The following is a 14,833-nucleotide window of genomic DNA, read 5'->3' on the forward strand; positions in this document are numbered from 1 at the left end:
TTGCTGTAAAAGTAAAAAAAAATACATAATGCAGTGTGAACTCTGAACTGCCACAGAGGTAGGCATCTACTTTGAAAAATGCTCTGAAAGAAACTAACGCAGAGCTCTTGGCCCCCTTAGCTGAGGGCTGAGGCATACCTCAAAACAGGTTGCAGATTAAACATTCAACTATATTTAGGGTCAGATCCTGGTTGTTATCCATATTTTTGTCAGACTCCTTCATGAGCTGGTATGTTGTCCCCGTTTGTTTTGCTTACATTTAGAGTAGAGTAGTAGGGGCACCTCTTAGTTAGCCTGAGTTATCTTTGTGTATGTACTATGTCTGTAAAAGGTTGGGATAAATATGAATGTATTGTATATCATGTATGTATATCATGTAATGCATGTACATTGGGACTGATGGGCCCGTTACCACTTTAAGTAAATAAAGTTCTGGGAGCAGAAAATGTTGTGCGGATTCTTTTCATGTCTTATCATAGATTTAAATTCCATGTATGCATAGACTTATTTGGCAGCAGTGCACTATTATCAGTATTGTGTAAATCAACGCCTTTGTTTACACCATTATGTTGGATTTATGCTAATGTCATGTATGTTAATAAAACAACCGTGTGTGTGTGTGTGTGTGTGTGTGTGTGTGTGTCCACACACGCAGGCCTCACAGAATGACAACAACACCAGTGATCCGGGTGGTGAACAAAAATGCGCCCGCAAGCCGCCAACAGGCCATACTGGCACCATCAGATGGGTCCAAGCCCTACAAGAGCAAATCTAAATTCTTCCCCACACCTCCCAAGCAGCTGCTGGAGGAGTCCACAGCCCTGTCCTATGTTGAACAACTGCTACGTGCTGCTGATGGTATCCAAACACCAACACGCCAGCAATGCCTGGGAAGGTTGGTGCTTCCGTTTGGCAAGTATAAATACGCCACTTTCCACTGGCTTGCCGAGAACGACGTAGGATACATAAAGTAGTAAGTACATATGTCATGTCAATGACTACAGTACTCCTAAATAAAACACATTAAACAACACAGAATGTCGATGCTATAACTAAAGCATTCCTATACTATATTTTTACAGTCTTGTGAACCATCACAGGGGAGAAGTACAGAAAAAGTACAGAAAGTACCCTATAAACCTGGGCTGGCTCAAGGACTACCTGGCGGAATATGCAGAATGCTTACCGCAGGTCGCAAGTTTAATATCCACAGCTACAGTGTCCACAGCTACCGTGTCCACAGCTACACTCAGCGATAAGAGGGACCAAGTAAGTGAAGCACACAACAGATTTTCAGTGACACAAGATACTGTATTATATGTCAGATATCGTACATTTATTTTGCCTGAGACGAGCCTTTCACAACGTTTTGGTTATAGGAACTCAGCTCCCATGCACCAGATCCCACTTGGGGGGAGGATGATGACGATATATTTATGTCTATCGATGAAGGTAATTGCACACACTAGGTTGCTTCATAAACAAATGCAAAATGCCTTTACTTTTAGCATTTTCCATTTTTATGTTCACATCTAATATATATATTTTGTTATTGGAAAGCGCTGCTCAGCACAGCGGACTCTCCAGCCAGGCTATCCACAGCTACACTGTCGACAACCACCTTGACCGGGTCACAGCCAGTGGTCACCGCTACCAGGTTACAGCAAACTGTCGCCCTCCACCAGCTGTCTGCCTCTTCCTTGACCTCGTTGCCCACCTCACCCCACGACACCAATGTAAGTAATATTAGCAAACCTTTCAGAAATGAAAGTAGATATTATAGTACACGATTTTGAGTGGGACCAATGTTGGAGCATATTCACATAATTACAGTTGTTATTGTCACAGCTCACATGGTCAGCTCCAAACACTGTTTACTTCAATGCTAGCTATGTTGTTAATCAGAGTTGGTATTCACATCTTGACCCAGGCGCGCTACGAGCTTGTAGGTCTGCGATTTGTTTTAATCGTAAAAATGTGGCGCAAATCTTTTAATATATATTCTTTCAAAGTGATTTTTTTCCGGGGTCTAAATGGGTTCATATTCATTTTTTACAAACACAGACAATTGGTTGGTTGAAACAAACACCTTTATTAATCCAAGCAGTGTAAAGCTCAACAAAACAAACACACATACTTGCCATATCCTCTTCCTGGTCTCACAATCTGGAAAGAGTCACACATGACCACAGTTCTTCTTTTATAGGGTATGGGGGTGGGACATACCACTTGCCAGGTGTGCCTGTGCCTGTGTGCATTTTTCTGTGTAATATATATTATGGATGAAAGGAATTGTGCTGCTAAAAACATGATTAATACTTACTTTGCAATTATGATTGATTTCTGTAATGTCTGGGAAATGTTTTTATTGTCGATTATCACTAGTGATGTAGGTGTTGTATTGAGTGAACCTGTCTTTAAGACAGTTGGTTGGTGCCACTAGGGAGAGGCCCAGGTTTGAGTATATTAGTCACTCTTCTGTCAGGCACAAGTCAGTGAACATTGCTGCTGGAGGAGCTCTGCCAGTCTGTTTAGACTAGACTAGACTGTTTGATAGAAAGCATGTAAGCTTATTGTTTAGTTTTTAATATATTTTTAACCTTACATTTTAGAAAATACATCTGCATTATTGAAACATTTGTCCATTCTGTCTGCCTAGCCCTCATCAGAACAAACTCCTTTACAAATCTTTTGACTTGTTACAGGTTACGCTAGATGGATGGCCAAAATCGTGGGAGGACTCAGGTGGCATCCCACCAGCTGACATCTCTTGGCTTAAAGATGATCCAGAGAGAGGGCTGTTTGGGCCCATTCAAACGTATGTACCGGTAGCCAAAAAAGGACCTCTGAAAAGCAGACGGGAACAGAAGACACACGGGATGTGGTTCTATCCTCCAGAACCTCTAGGCTATGTTCACAGCGGCAAACCGAGTCCAGACCTCTTCTTCAGGAGTCGCCTGTTTGTGTGGCGGCCTCTGGCAGTATGGAAGTGTAAATTGAAGTGTCCGAAGGGTGAGGCATGTCCTGGAATAGGGCAGGACAAGTACCTTCGCAGATCTGGCTTCCATACCAGGGTATGTAGTGTTTTATGTGAATGAAATGTTTCAGGTTACACAGTTGGACTTTATTTAAACACACTAGATACTATATTTGCATTTAACATTTGTTTTCACATTGCAGGTACGTCACATCTGTGACGTATCGAGCTGGTACAGCATGGTGACGGAGAAGTTGGAATGTGGGCCGTGTCAACTGGAAGCTATAGAAGCCAGAAAGAGAGGTGAAAGTGGACGGGCACGTTGGCTGGCATGGGATGATGTCATCCTGTCACAGCTCAGTGGGGCTCATCAAGCAATGTTTCCTGCTGTCCTGACTGCCAAGTAAGTAACATGTATGTGCTATAGTGGTGTCGCTTCGTAGCAACACTAGGTTTAAAAAAAAGAATGGGATGAATCTAGAGCTCGTTTTAAGAACTGCAGCCACAAAGCCGTCAAAAGAAAAAACAACTGTTTGTTAGTGCCGTTTTTCAGTGTTATATTTTAAGGTCTTATTAGGACACTGTTTAGCCCACTGTTTAGTGTAATCTAAATGTAGCTCATTTATAGATAAACAATATTGTACTTACAATATTTGCTGTAAAAGATAATTGGTAATTTCATGTTTAGTTGTCTACGTAGCCCTCGGTATACAGTAAAAAGGTAATGATAGTTGATATGAAAAGTAATGAGTAAAATGAACATTCGGCCACTACAATCTGTAATATGTTATTATAATATTCCAGGCGTGGTGTGGACAAAAATGTGGTGCGTCTTCTACGAGACCGTGGTGAGGGGAACACCATGGTGAAGGTGTGGCGACAGATACAAGAAAACCATTGTGAGGAGTACCTCCACCGGAAGGACCTGTACACCACAATACTTACTACTTTGGTGAAACCCGGCACTATAGGCCATGCACTTGGAGACCAGACCTTCATTGCTCCACCTCAGCAGAGAGAGCTGCCCAGTCCTCGGCTGATTCGGCATGCATTCCTCTTGGAAGAAGCTGACCATGTCCAGGATTATAGGAGCCAGATTCTCTCCACCTTTGGCACAGTCCTTAAAATGGATTCCACTAAGAAGGTGTGTACAAGAGAAAGGGATGTATTAATTTGTGTTGAATGAAAAAAATTATTTGTCTGTCATGAATATGTTCCAGGTGGTGAAGAAGCTGTCTGGCGAGGGAAAAGGCACAGCAGAGTGGTTCACAAGCATTGGGAATGAATTCTCTCAGGTGCTCACCTTTGTCCTCACCTGCGAGGATCTAAGATGCTCCAGCCCATGTGCCAGGGGCTTATGGACCGGTTTGAACAGGCCAGTCAGCCTGCACCAAAGCTCCTGTACGTGGATAAGGGGTGTTGCCGTAATGCAGGTTATTATCTCTTCTCTATTCCCTGTTTGCTTGGTTACTCTATGGTTTTGTACAACCTCATAATTATGCCAATGTTGTCAATTCATCATCATTAGTATTTCCATCATGTTGTAGTAGTATTTTTATACTGCAATCACGTAGTTTGTAAATTATATAGCTTGTTTAAAATCCATGTTCTAAATGTTTTTAATGTGTTATACATAGATGGAGCCCTCGTATAAGCCCTTTGGGCTTCTTGGCTCCTCCTGGTACGTTCCCTTTTTCATATTTTGCGTATTATTTTTATATTTTGCTAAATCACAGGTCCAACAGCTCTGGAGAGCTTGTTCCAGCCCTGGGTGGACCAAGGCATGGTGGTAAGGCTAGACATATTCCACTGGATCCACCGCTTTGATGCTTCCCTGCGAACAGAGAGCCACTGCAAGTATGCAGCCTTCAAGTCCGCCCTGGCAGGAGCAGTGCTAGCCTACAACCGGGCAGATCTCGATCTGTTGATCAGGGCAGTTAGAGCCAAGGACCCTGTACTTCTGGCGTCTCTCTCGGACGACGAGATGATACGGCTCCACATCTCGAGAGATCAGCTCAAGCACTATGTGCGGAGGGTTACCCTGGGTGCTCAGGAGACCTTCAACCTGGTGAACACTGCCATTCAAGAGCTCAAGGGTCCCGCCGGTCTGGACGAGAATGGAGTGAGCCTGTTCAAATCGCCAGGTAAAAATATGCATTCAAACACGTTAAACAATAGTGATGTGGCAACTGTTTATCTTTATCTGCTTTCACTACACATGTATTGCTGTCCATCTTAAGGTGTACTTGATGGTTTATTCACAGACTCCATTGATGCGGTGTGGGCAGAACAGCAGCGGCATCTGGAATGCTTCCAGGACCCCATTGACATGGCCATGTATAGGGTGGCTCGCTCTGCAACCATCAACGGTGTAGCTGTCCCCTATTACAAGTGTGTCCGTGGCAGCAACAGCCTGGAAGGATTCCACAAATCACTGCCGTTCATGATTCCAGGTATTTACAATAAGTATAGTATAGTATAGTATATTACTATATTCTCAAGTTTATGCTGTAGTCATGTTGGTGTACATCACAGTTTTATATTGTCGCTGTCGGGTGGAAATCAGGATTATATGTCCAGGATTCAAAAATAAAAAACATGATCAAGGTCAAAACGCGTTGCGTCTTGCACTTGTAGATCTGATATGTTTGATACTTTTGTGAGACAATAGTGTGGTGAATTACTGCATTCATTTACCTGTTGACAATGAAAAACAAAGTTACATTTGTAAAATAACAACTGGCTACAAAACTTATTCCTGTTCTATATTGTACATTTACTTTGGAAAATAGGCCAAAGCCATATAAAGTAGGCTGATGTTACCAATTACATTTCAATGTCACTTGCAGGTCCCCACTGTGCATCGCGTCCGTATCAGGTCTACCTGCTAAGTGGAATTGCGCGGTGGAACGCTGACCGGAATTCAGACATGGTGTACGGTGGGAAGGGACGCCGGTTCAGGACATATTCTGCGCCACTGCTGGACCGCCTCAACAACCGCTGCCAGCAGCTGTTTGGAGAGAAAGTGGAAGAGAACTTCCGCAGACCAGCCAGCCACACGTCAAACGAGTTGCTAGGTCTGGAGTTCCTCTTCAGACAGAGTACAGGCGTGTCTGACTTCACGCTGGAAAACCTCCAAGATGATGGTCCTGGCCCTGAGGATGAGGTGCTCCAGCCTGGGCAGTCGGACCCGGACGATGAAGCATACGAGAGTGGTGCAGAGGAAAGCGTCACCTCTGCTGTTGACGCTGTCCTGTCCTGCCACATGCGATGCTCTGCTGAAGAGAGGGGCTCAGCGTATCCTCCGGCCCTTGTAAGTTTTCATTACATCTCTGCTCCATGGCATACAGTTTGCTTGCATTTTCTAATTTTGTGTTTTTTAATATTTATGTATATCTTTTATAATATGATTAATAACGACCACATTGTCTTTCACAACAGGAAGACGTCTGCAGTCTCAATCCCCTGCCAGGGTTCAAAAAGGTGGAACGCTTTTGTTCCCTGCTGGTGGACTTTAGCCTCAGCCCCACAGACCGGCTGAGCGTCACAGCAGAGGAGAGGAACAGCATCATAGAGGCCTGGAACCAACTTGAGGAGCACGACCGCCATCCTCAGAAGTTTCCCGTGTTGTACAGTAGTCATTGGGGAAACTCGCTGTATTGTCGCACCAAAAGGGATGACCCGGCTGAAGCTGCGATAGTACAGCGGCTGAAAATGAGTGCTCTGCGGCATACTGCAGCACACAACATTTCCCTGGAGAACAACAGGTTGGTCTACACACTGGTGAAACTGCTGTGGTTGGCGCTACCTACTGCAACTAACACAGAGAAGGGCCGGCTCACCAAGGCGTATGACAGGATCCAGCAGCTGTTGGTGGACGATTCAGTTTTATCAGTAACTGGCATTCCCCTCCCACACATAAACACGCAAACTATAAAATTGTTCATCAAACGCCAGCAGAATCTGGGAAACCTCCACTCAACAACAATGCCCTCCTGTCTGATGAAGACACAGTCCATCTCCGACAAGGACATCCTTCCAGCGCCACACCAACCATCTGTCCTCCCGCCACCTGACTACATGCAGCTGGAATACACCCACACACCCAGCACGGCAGGCACCCTGCTGTTAAGGGAGAGAAGAGGCATTGTAGTGCCTGTTGTGGCGCACACCTCTCCTCCTTCCGCACATCCTCCTCAAACACTTGTTCCTCAACCCACACTTCCACCTCCTCCTCCTCCTCTTCCTCAACCCACACTTCCTCCTCCTCCTCCTCCTCCTCTCCAATGGTCCCAATCAACTATCTACAGGAGGAAGGCAATGGCACATACTTCAGCTGTGGGAGTGTCAAGGAATTTCTTAGGTGAAATCTTTAAAAGGACCTTAGGCAGTTGTAAGAAGACAGCTGTGGTTTACTGTTGTCTCTCTCTGTTAATAGCTTGATTACCTGTTGTAAATCTCTGTTGCCTCAAGACGCTCCCACGAGGGGATCTAGGGGTGGGGCTTGTTTCGCTATAAGAAGAGTGCGTCTTCACATGTGGGGTGTGACACACTACTGTGGGTTTTCCATTACATGTCATGTGCATACATTGAATGTAAGTTGTGTTCACCATTGTGGTACCTCAATAATAATAATCACTCAATCCTCTAAACGCTTCGTGTGCCTCAATTGATTGTTGTTTGTCTTGTCTTGTGAGTTCCCATATACAGAATTGCATGGACAGGAGCTAAAGTCCCAAAAGTGGCTGTCCCTATCTGCCATCTGTGTGGAAAACCCCAGCAGGGACACAGAAAATATATGAAAAAGACTTTCTGCCCAGAAACTAATATGTCCACATCCAAGGGACTGGACAATAGAGTGTACAGTGGTTATGAGCACTTTGTCTCTGTTGTCGAGGAAGTGAAACGGGCAGAGAGTACAGCGGCACTTAGCGTTTCCACCGCAGACCCACAGGGTGGGTCGACCATGTAGGTCATTGCTCTGTACATCAGTGGTTTTTGAGGGGGTTCTCCAGGCCCCAGCTAAAGGCTGGAGAATTGTTAAAGGACCACTTCACCCCCTTTTTTTTTTTTTAAGATCTTCTTTTAATGTTTAGGGCACAAACTCGTCCCTGGGGCTTTTATACCAGTCTGAGAGGCTAAATATAACTCAATAAATGGTTGGTTATCAAATTTGTTTCTGTGTATGTTATTTTAGACTCCTTGCACATTATAAAGTGATTTGCTGCTATATTGTTGCTGTCTGGTGGAAACCTTGTTCAAACGCATTCATTTAAACACAAAGTGACATGTAGTGAGCTTGTAGATCTGTTATTTTCACTATTGAGTAACAGTCTTGTATGATATATTTTTCTGAAAGAACATGACAAGTTAAAATATGAATATAGGCCTACATGGTTTCTGCCTGATCGCAACGATATGCTGCTATAAGCTTTTTTGTGCTATGCCTACACACATTTTTGCACATTGTTGTGACTATATTGCACTAGGTGCTTTACAAAGGCTGCCATATTATGTTGCTAAGTTTTATATTTTTTTCTGACAGTTTATTAGTTAATGTTCTTAATATTGTTCCTTGCACATAATGCAGGCCTAAATACTCAAACTTTTAACATTATGAAACAAGTTGTCAGTGAAGTTGTAGTACAGCTGTAATTAAATGTCTACAAGAAAAAAAGAAGTGTGCAAACACAGGTTGTTTAGGTCTTTGACTTTAAAGTTGTCAACAGTTTGAGTGAATTTGTTAGGGTCCACTGAATGGACCGGTCCACCGTCGAAATGTGACGTCAACCAAACAAAAGCACATGGCTACTTATCATGCACGCAACCAAACACAAGCACATGGCTACTTGTCATGCACGCAACCAAACAAAAGCACATGGCTACTTGTCATGCACGCAACCAAACACAAGCACGTGGCTACTTGTCATGCACGACGGGATCCTCGTGACAAACGTACGACTTTTGGTCCAATAGCGCCGCCAGCCGGAATATCACTCCGGTGTGACCCACCCCCGCTCGCAGGAGCAGAAACTAGGGGAGGGCGAGTTTTCCACACAACAGTATAGACCCGGTCCCGCGATTGGCTGGCTCCGTACCGTCTATCATTCTCGCCAGCCAGTCGGCTCGAGTGGACGGACGCCCCCTCTCCGCTGCGATTGGGAGACATTTCCACGCAATATGCATCTCCTCCCGTCTCCTCCCAGCTATTTTTCCACCGGGGGGAGGGGGGGGGGGGGGGGGGGCGCATTAAATTAATAGTCTAATCTCTAATGGTCTGTTTAGCTTTTATGTTTTGGATCAACCTCGCGTCGCTTTCTAACTATTGTTTTGGATAAGATGCATATTCTCCTTTCTCACTGCCTGCAAGGAAGCATAAAGCAGCAGATCACACGTAAAAAAGGTAACGTCACTCACAACGTGCCTTACCACCGTAATATTTATATTGCACAATTGTATTCTATAAGGGAGGCAATGCTAACGCCCGATTAGCATGTTAGCATCGTCTATTTAAGCAAGCATGTACTGACTGACTTGTTGTTGTTGTTGAATAGCTGACAGAGCATGACAGATTATAAGACCTATCATCAATGTGCATATTGTGTCATAATAATGTATAGCCTACATGTTAAATTGTATAGATCTATACATCTACAGGCTTGTAGGTGTTTTCAGAAAATGTAATAATAATAATCTAATAAATCACACATATTGTGAGCTTGTAGATTTGCCATTTTTGAATAATAACAGCTGTGTGTGTGTGTGTGTGTGTGTGTGTGTGTGTGTGTGTGTGTGTGTGTGTGTGTGTGTGTGTGTGTGTGTGTGTGTGTGTGTGAGAGAGAGAGAGTGACAACCAGCCAGCGTAGATATACCTAGAGGCTAATGTATCGATGGGACTATTGTTCTAAGGATGGAGATAACAGTTAGCAGGTATGTACAGGAAGGTTTATTATATTGTTGTGTTGTCTTCTATTATTCCATTTGGTTCAGAGTACATTTTTCCCTCAAGATAAATATATTTGTAAGTCAAGCTTTTCAAATGAATGCAATACAAATCCATTCTCATGGGATTGACATCATACAAGCTAAAAGTCACTAAGGTCATGCCAGTGTAGTTTGTCTGGTTATTACAATACACCAACCTCACAAAGACAAATGTACTTCTGTGTAAGAAGACAGTGTACCTAGAATAAGAACTAGGTAAGATTTTGTGTGATGTGTTAAAAATGGACTGATTGTTTATGAAAATCTAATCTTTTAAATGTACATATTGTTTTTGCATTCAGTAAAAACAGGTGTCTATATAATAAAATGTCAAGTGATGAGTGTGAACAAATTTAAGTTATACGGGTATGTAAAAATCTTTATAGAAAAAGCTGTAGGCCTATCATGTTGCATTATTAACATTGCATGCATTCAAAGTGGGGTCCAGGGATCATGGTTCATTGAGGGGGTTCTGGATTGACCCTTACAAGTCAAAAGTTACTGCCAAAGTTATTTTTGAGAACCAGTGATTTCAAATGTGAAGTGGTTATAAAGTTTAAACACTAGGGGGAGCCTTTCGTTGAACTGTGTAACCCTAACCCCAACCTTTGACTCACTGACCTGAAGAAGTGTACTGTAAATGTAAGATAGTGTGGACTTGTTGCTGTGATGAACGCATCATCGGTTTTGGTATTAATTTGTTTTAGAAGAGTGGTGACTGGTGACTGGTGAGCTGCGCTTGACAAAATGCAGGTAGCTTAAATCACGATATAGTGTAATAGTGCCAAGGCCAGCACTACCAGACGGAATTTTACAGTGCGGTACAACACCGCCCACCCCCTCCCTCCCCCACCTAACGCGAAGGATGACTTTGAGACGAGGTAAGTTCCTTTCAACATTATTTAACCAAATCAATTTAAATGAGATGTATTGACATGAGAAACATACGTTTACATTGGCAAGTGTCAAAACATAAGCACAAAGTGTAAGTTGGCCCTATTGTGTTAAAAGGGTGTCCCATTATTGCGACGCTACATGTTTCCGAGGAAGACCACCTTGATCAAAGTTGCTTATAAAATGCAGATGTGGCTTAGGCTATATAGTTCATGCATGCCGTCAGATCTCTGGTAGGTCAGTACTAAGTAGACGGATACGGAGACCAATGGTCTGAATAAACGTTACTATGTATGTACCATGCAGTGTGCACATTGCATGCAGAAGTTCACCGAAAAGAGCAGATCTAAAAGTTCACAACGCGTTGCAGATGCACCCACTGTGAGCTTATTTGGCTATAGACAGTCATTGCGCGACACCGGAGCATAAATCAGGTTTTAGTATGAATCAATGCACACACAAACGTAGCTCTGGTTCATAGCCTTGCTGCTTCGATTCTGCGAATTTCTGCCCTCGAAGCAGGAAGGCTATGAGCCTATACTATATGGGGCAGTGGTTTCCAAACCTTTTCCCGTCGCGTTAAGACCTATGGTTAAGACGTTAACGTTTTAACGTTATGGACCCGTGGTTCCATTGGTTCCATTTGTAAGCTCTCAGAGTTACAGACCCATAAAGGCCCATTTGGTTCCAAACTATCATTTATCAACTATCATCGTTTTTGGGGATTTTCTTTTGTTGTTATAAGCACTAGTGACTTCGTTCTTGAAAGGTGCTATATACAAAATTTATACCTGTACTAGAGTCACTTGTTTCTATTATATAAAGACCGAAATGTTCCATAAAGCTATGTACTGGTAGTCAGGGGTGGATAGATATGTGTATATCCTTTAACAGGGTGTCAGGACTGTTCTGTGATTTTTAATCAAAATGTTTGAGGCAGGACACATTATAAATAACTACATTTCAGTAAGAGTTCTATATTATCTTCTCTTATAATAACACTATAAGGGTATCAATGACCTGTTGTACATGCTACTTTTTAATAATCAATATAATAACTGTTGTTGGTGGTGATTGTGGTGTGACAATGTATCTAATTTTATTTCAGTGCAAACTGAATATGGCGGGCCCGGTAATCCGCATATTCAACCGAATGGCCCCTACAAATCAGCAACAGGCCCTCATGGACATTACCCCAGAGGCCAAACAGTACAAGACTAAGAAAAGGGTCTTTCCCAAACCGCCACGCCACCATTTAAATGAGGCTGATGCCCTGGCCCATGCTGAGATGCAGCTTAAAGAAGATGGTGTCGCTATGCCATCACGTCTGCAGTGCATTGGGAAGCTGGTTATGCCATTTGGCCAGTACATTAATGGGTCATTCTACTGGCTTATGGAAAATGATGTTGGATGGATTATTCAGTAAGCATATTGTATTTAGCGTACTTGGTCTACTTATAATGGTTTACCTGTGTATCTATTTGCTAAAACATATGGCTAATATCATTGTTTATGTTTTAATGTTTACAAAGTTTATTTATTCATTATTACATTAATTAAGCTGTTGTATATGATTCTAGCCTGGTTGACAAGCACAGGACTGAGCTGTCAAACCCTCGAAGAAAAGCAGAGGTGGCAAACCGATGGATAAAAGACCTCCTTGCAGAGTACGCTGAGAGTTTCCCACAAGTCTCCATTCTCCTTAGCGCCAATGTAGACAGGCGTTTCTACGGCGTGAGAGGAGGATTTAAGGAACACACCTTTCTGGCCATGTGGGAACTCTACAGCCAGTATCAGACCCAGAAGGACAGGCCGGAGCAGTTCTCTGCTGAGCAGAGGAAAATGATACTGAGTGCCCACACGTCTGTGAAGAAATGGTTGGATACAGCAGAGAGCAAGATCAATACTCTTCATATGAAGATGTTCAGACAATATATTATTACAAAGGAACAAGTAAGTTCTGATTTAATAATTTATTTGCTATGAAACAGGAACAGTTATTGATATTTAAAACATTTTGGCTAACTTTGTCTAAATTAGTTTTTAAATAAAAACTGGTATGTCACAAAATATTTTTGTTGTTGTCCAGGAACTGAAGTCAAGCACCCTACTCTATGCAAGCACCACAGAGTGTGATTCCTCATGGCTAAGTGAGGGGGATGATGCTGCTATGCTTGCTGCAGTGGAGGCCTCAGAGCGTAAGTGAGATACAGAGTTAAAGGACCACTTCACCACTTTTCAACGTACTTTCATATAATTAGACCTCACTAATGTTCATGATAAAATAGCACAATTGTTTTCTACTCTGTCTGTGTCTCATAGAAGGGCTGTGGGAAGTTCAGAAACCTGTCCACCAGTGACCATCGATGGGGAATCCAAGCTAATAGAAACGGCAGGCTTTCTATTCCTGAAAAGTTGCAATGCGAAAATGGAAGCTATCGCTCTCACATCTGCCTAACGATAATGTCACTGGTGGAAGGGTTTCTGAACTGCTCACGGCCTCCTATCAAACACATTATTGACGACCAATTATATGAAGATAAGGTTGAAAAGTGGTGAAGTGGACCTATAATAGACTTCAAAACTAAAAAGAAACACTTTATACAAAACCAACTTTTATTATTATTATTCTTAGAGTTGCTCGAGCCCCAGTCTGTGCCCCAGCCCACAGACGAGACAGAGCCTGAGTCAGCTGTCCAGCATGAGGCTACTCTAGTTCACATGGAGCACATCTCCACTGACACCCCGTCCACAAGCCGGGGTCAGGATGATGAGATGGGTCCACCTGAGGCGACTGAGTCCTCTGTAAGTGATATTCACATTCATTTTACTGTTTGTTTGTTTTTTAACATTTCTATGTTATACAACGTTGTGTGTTATTTTCTTTTTTTATATTTGTTGCAGGTGATCACAGTGGGTTGGAACGCTGGTTGGGAAGCATCCACAGGCATCCCATCAGCTGACATTGCCTGGCTGAAAAAGCCAGATATAGGGCTGTTCGGCCCTATTCAAATGTATCCGGACAAAAACAAGACAGTGAAGAGGCGACGTGTGATCAAGGAAGACCGTATGTGGTTTTATCCACCAGACTATCCTGGTTTTCTCGACGAGAAGAAAATTACACCAGAGACCTTTTTTTGCAGCCGTGTCTTTGTGTGGCGCCCTGTTGGCGTGTGGAAGTGCTCACTGAAGTGTCCTTGAGGGAATGAATGTGTGGGTTACAGAGAAAAAAAGAATGTGACCCTCAGCCTGTCTGGCTACCACCACCGGGTATAACTCACTTCACCTATGTTACATCTATTACATTACAGCTGTATTATGTATTACTGTAAATGTGCAAGAAACAAACAATGCACAGAAAGTAATTGTTGCTATTGGCCTTTTATTAAATGTTTTACCCAATATGTACTTTACTCTAGGTACGTCACATCTGTGATCTGTCTGGATGGTACACAGTGCTCACTGAGGTTCTGGTCTGCGGGCCCTGTAGAGCAGCAGGCAGGAGTGGCAAAGAACCTGGCGCACCGGGTCGGTGGCTGGCGTGGGATTCAGTTATTTTGTCACAACTTAGCGAGGCTCATCAAGCCGTGTTCCCTGCCATCCTGACCAGCAGGTGAGCATAATGAACACAATATGTGCATCTAACAAACATGTAAGTGGTCTCTCTAATACATCTCAACATATTGATTATCAATGTTCTTGTCTATTTACAGGCGTGGTGTGGATAAAAACGTTGTGCGTCTGCTGAGGGACCGGTCTGAAGGAAACACAATGGTGAAGGTGTGGCGGCAGGTACAGGAGTGTCACGTGGATGAGTACCTTAAACGGAAAGACATGTACACGACACTCCTTGCCAAGCTAGCCGAACCTGGAGGAATTGTGTCTGCATTAAGACTCACATTTCCGGCTCCACTTCCTCCGAGACCGATTCCCTCTCCCCGGCTCTTGCGGCACGCCTTTCTGCTGGCAGAGGCCAGC

This window comes from Protomyctophum bolini, assembly GCF_963924005.1.
Source record: "Protomyctophum bolini genome assembly, chromosome: 18".
Lineage (NCBI taxonomy): Eukaryota > Metazoa > Chordata > Actinopteri > Myctophiformes > Myctophidae > Protomyctophum > Protomyctophum bolini.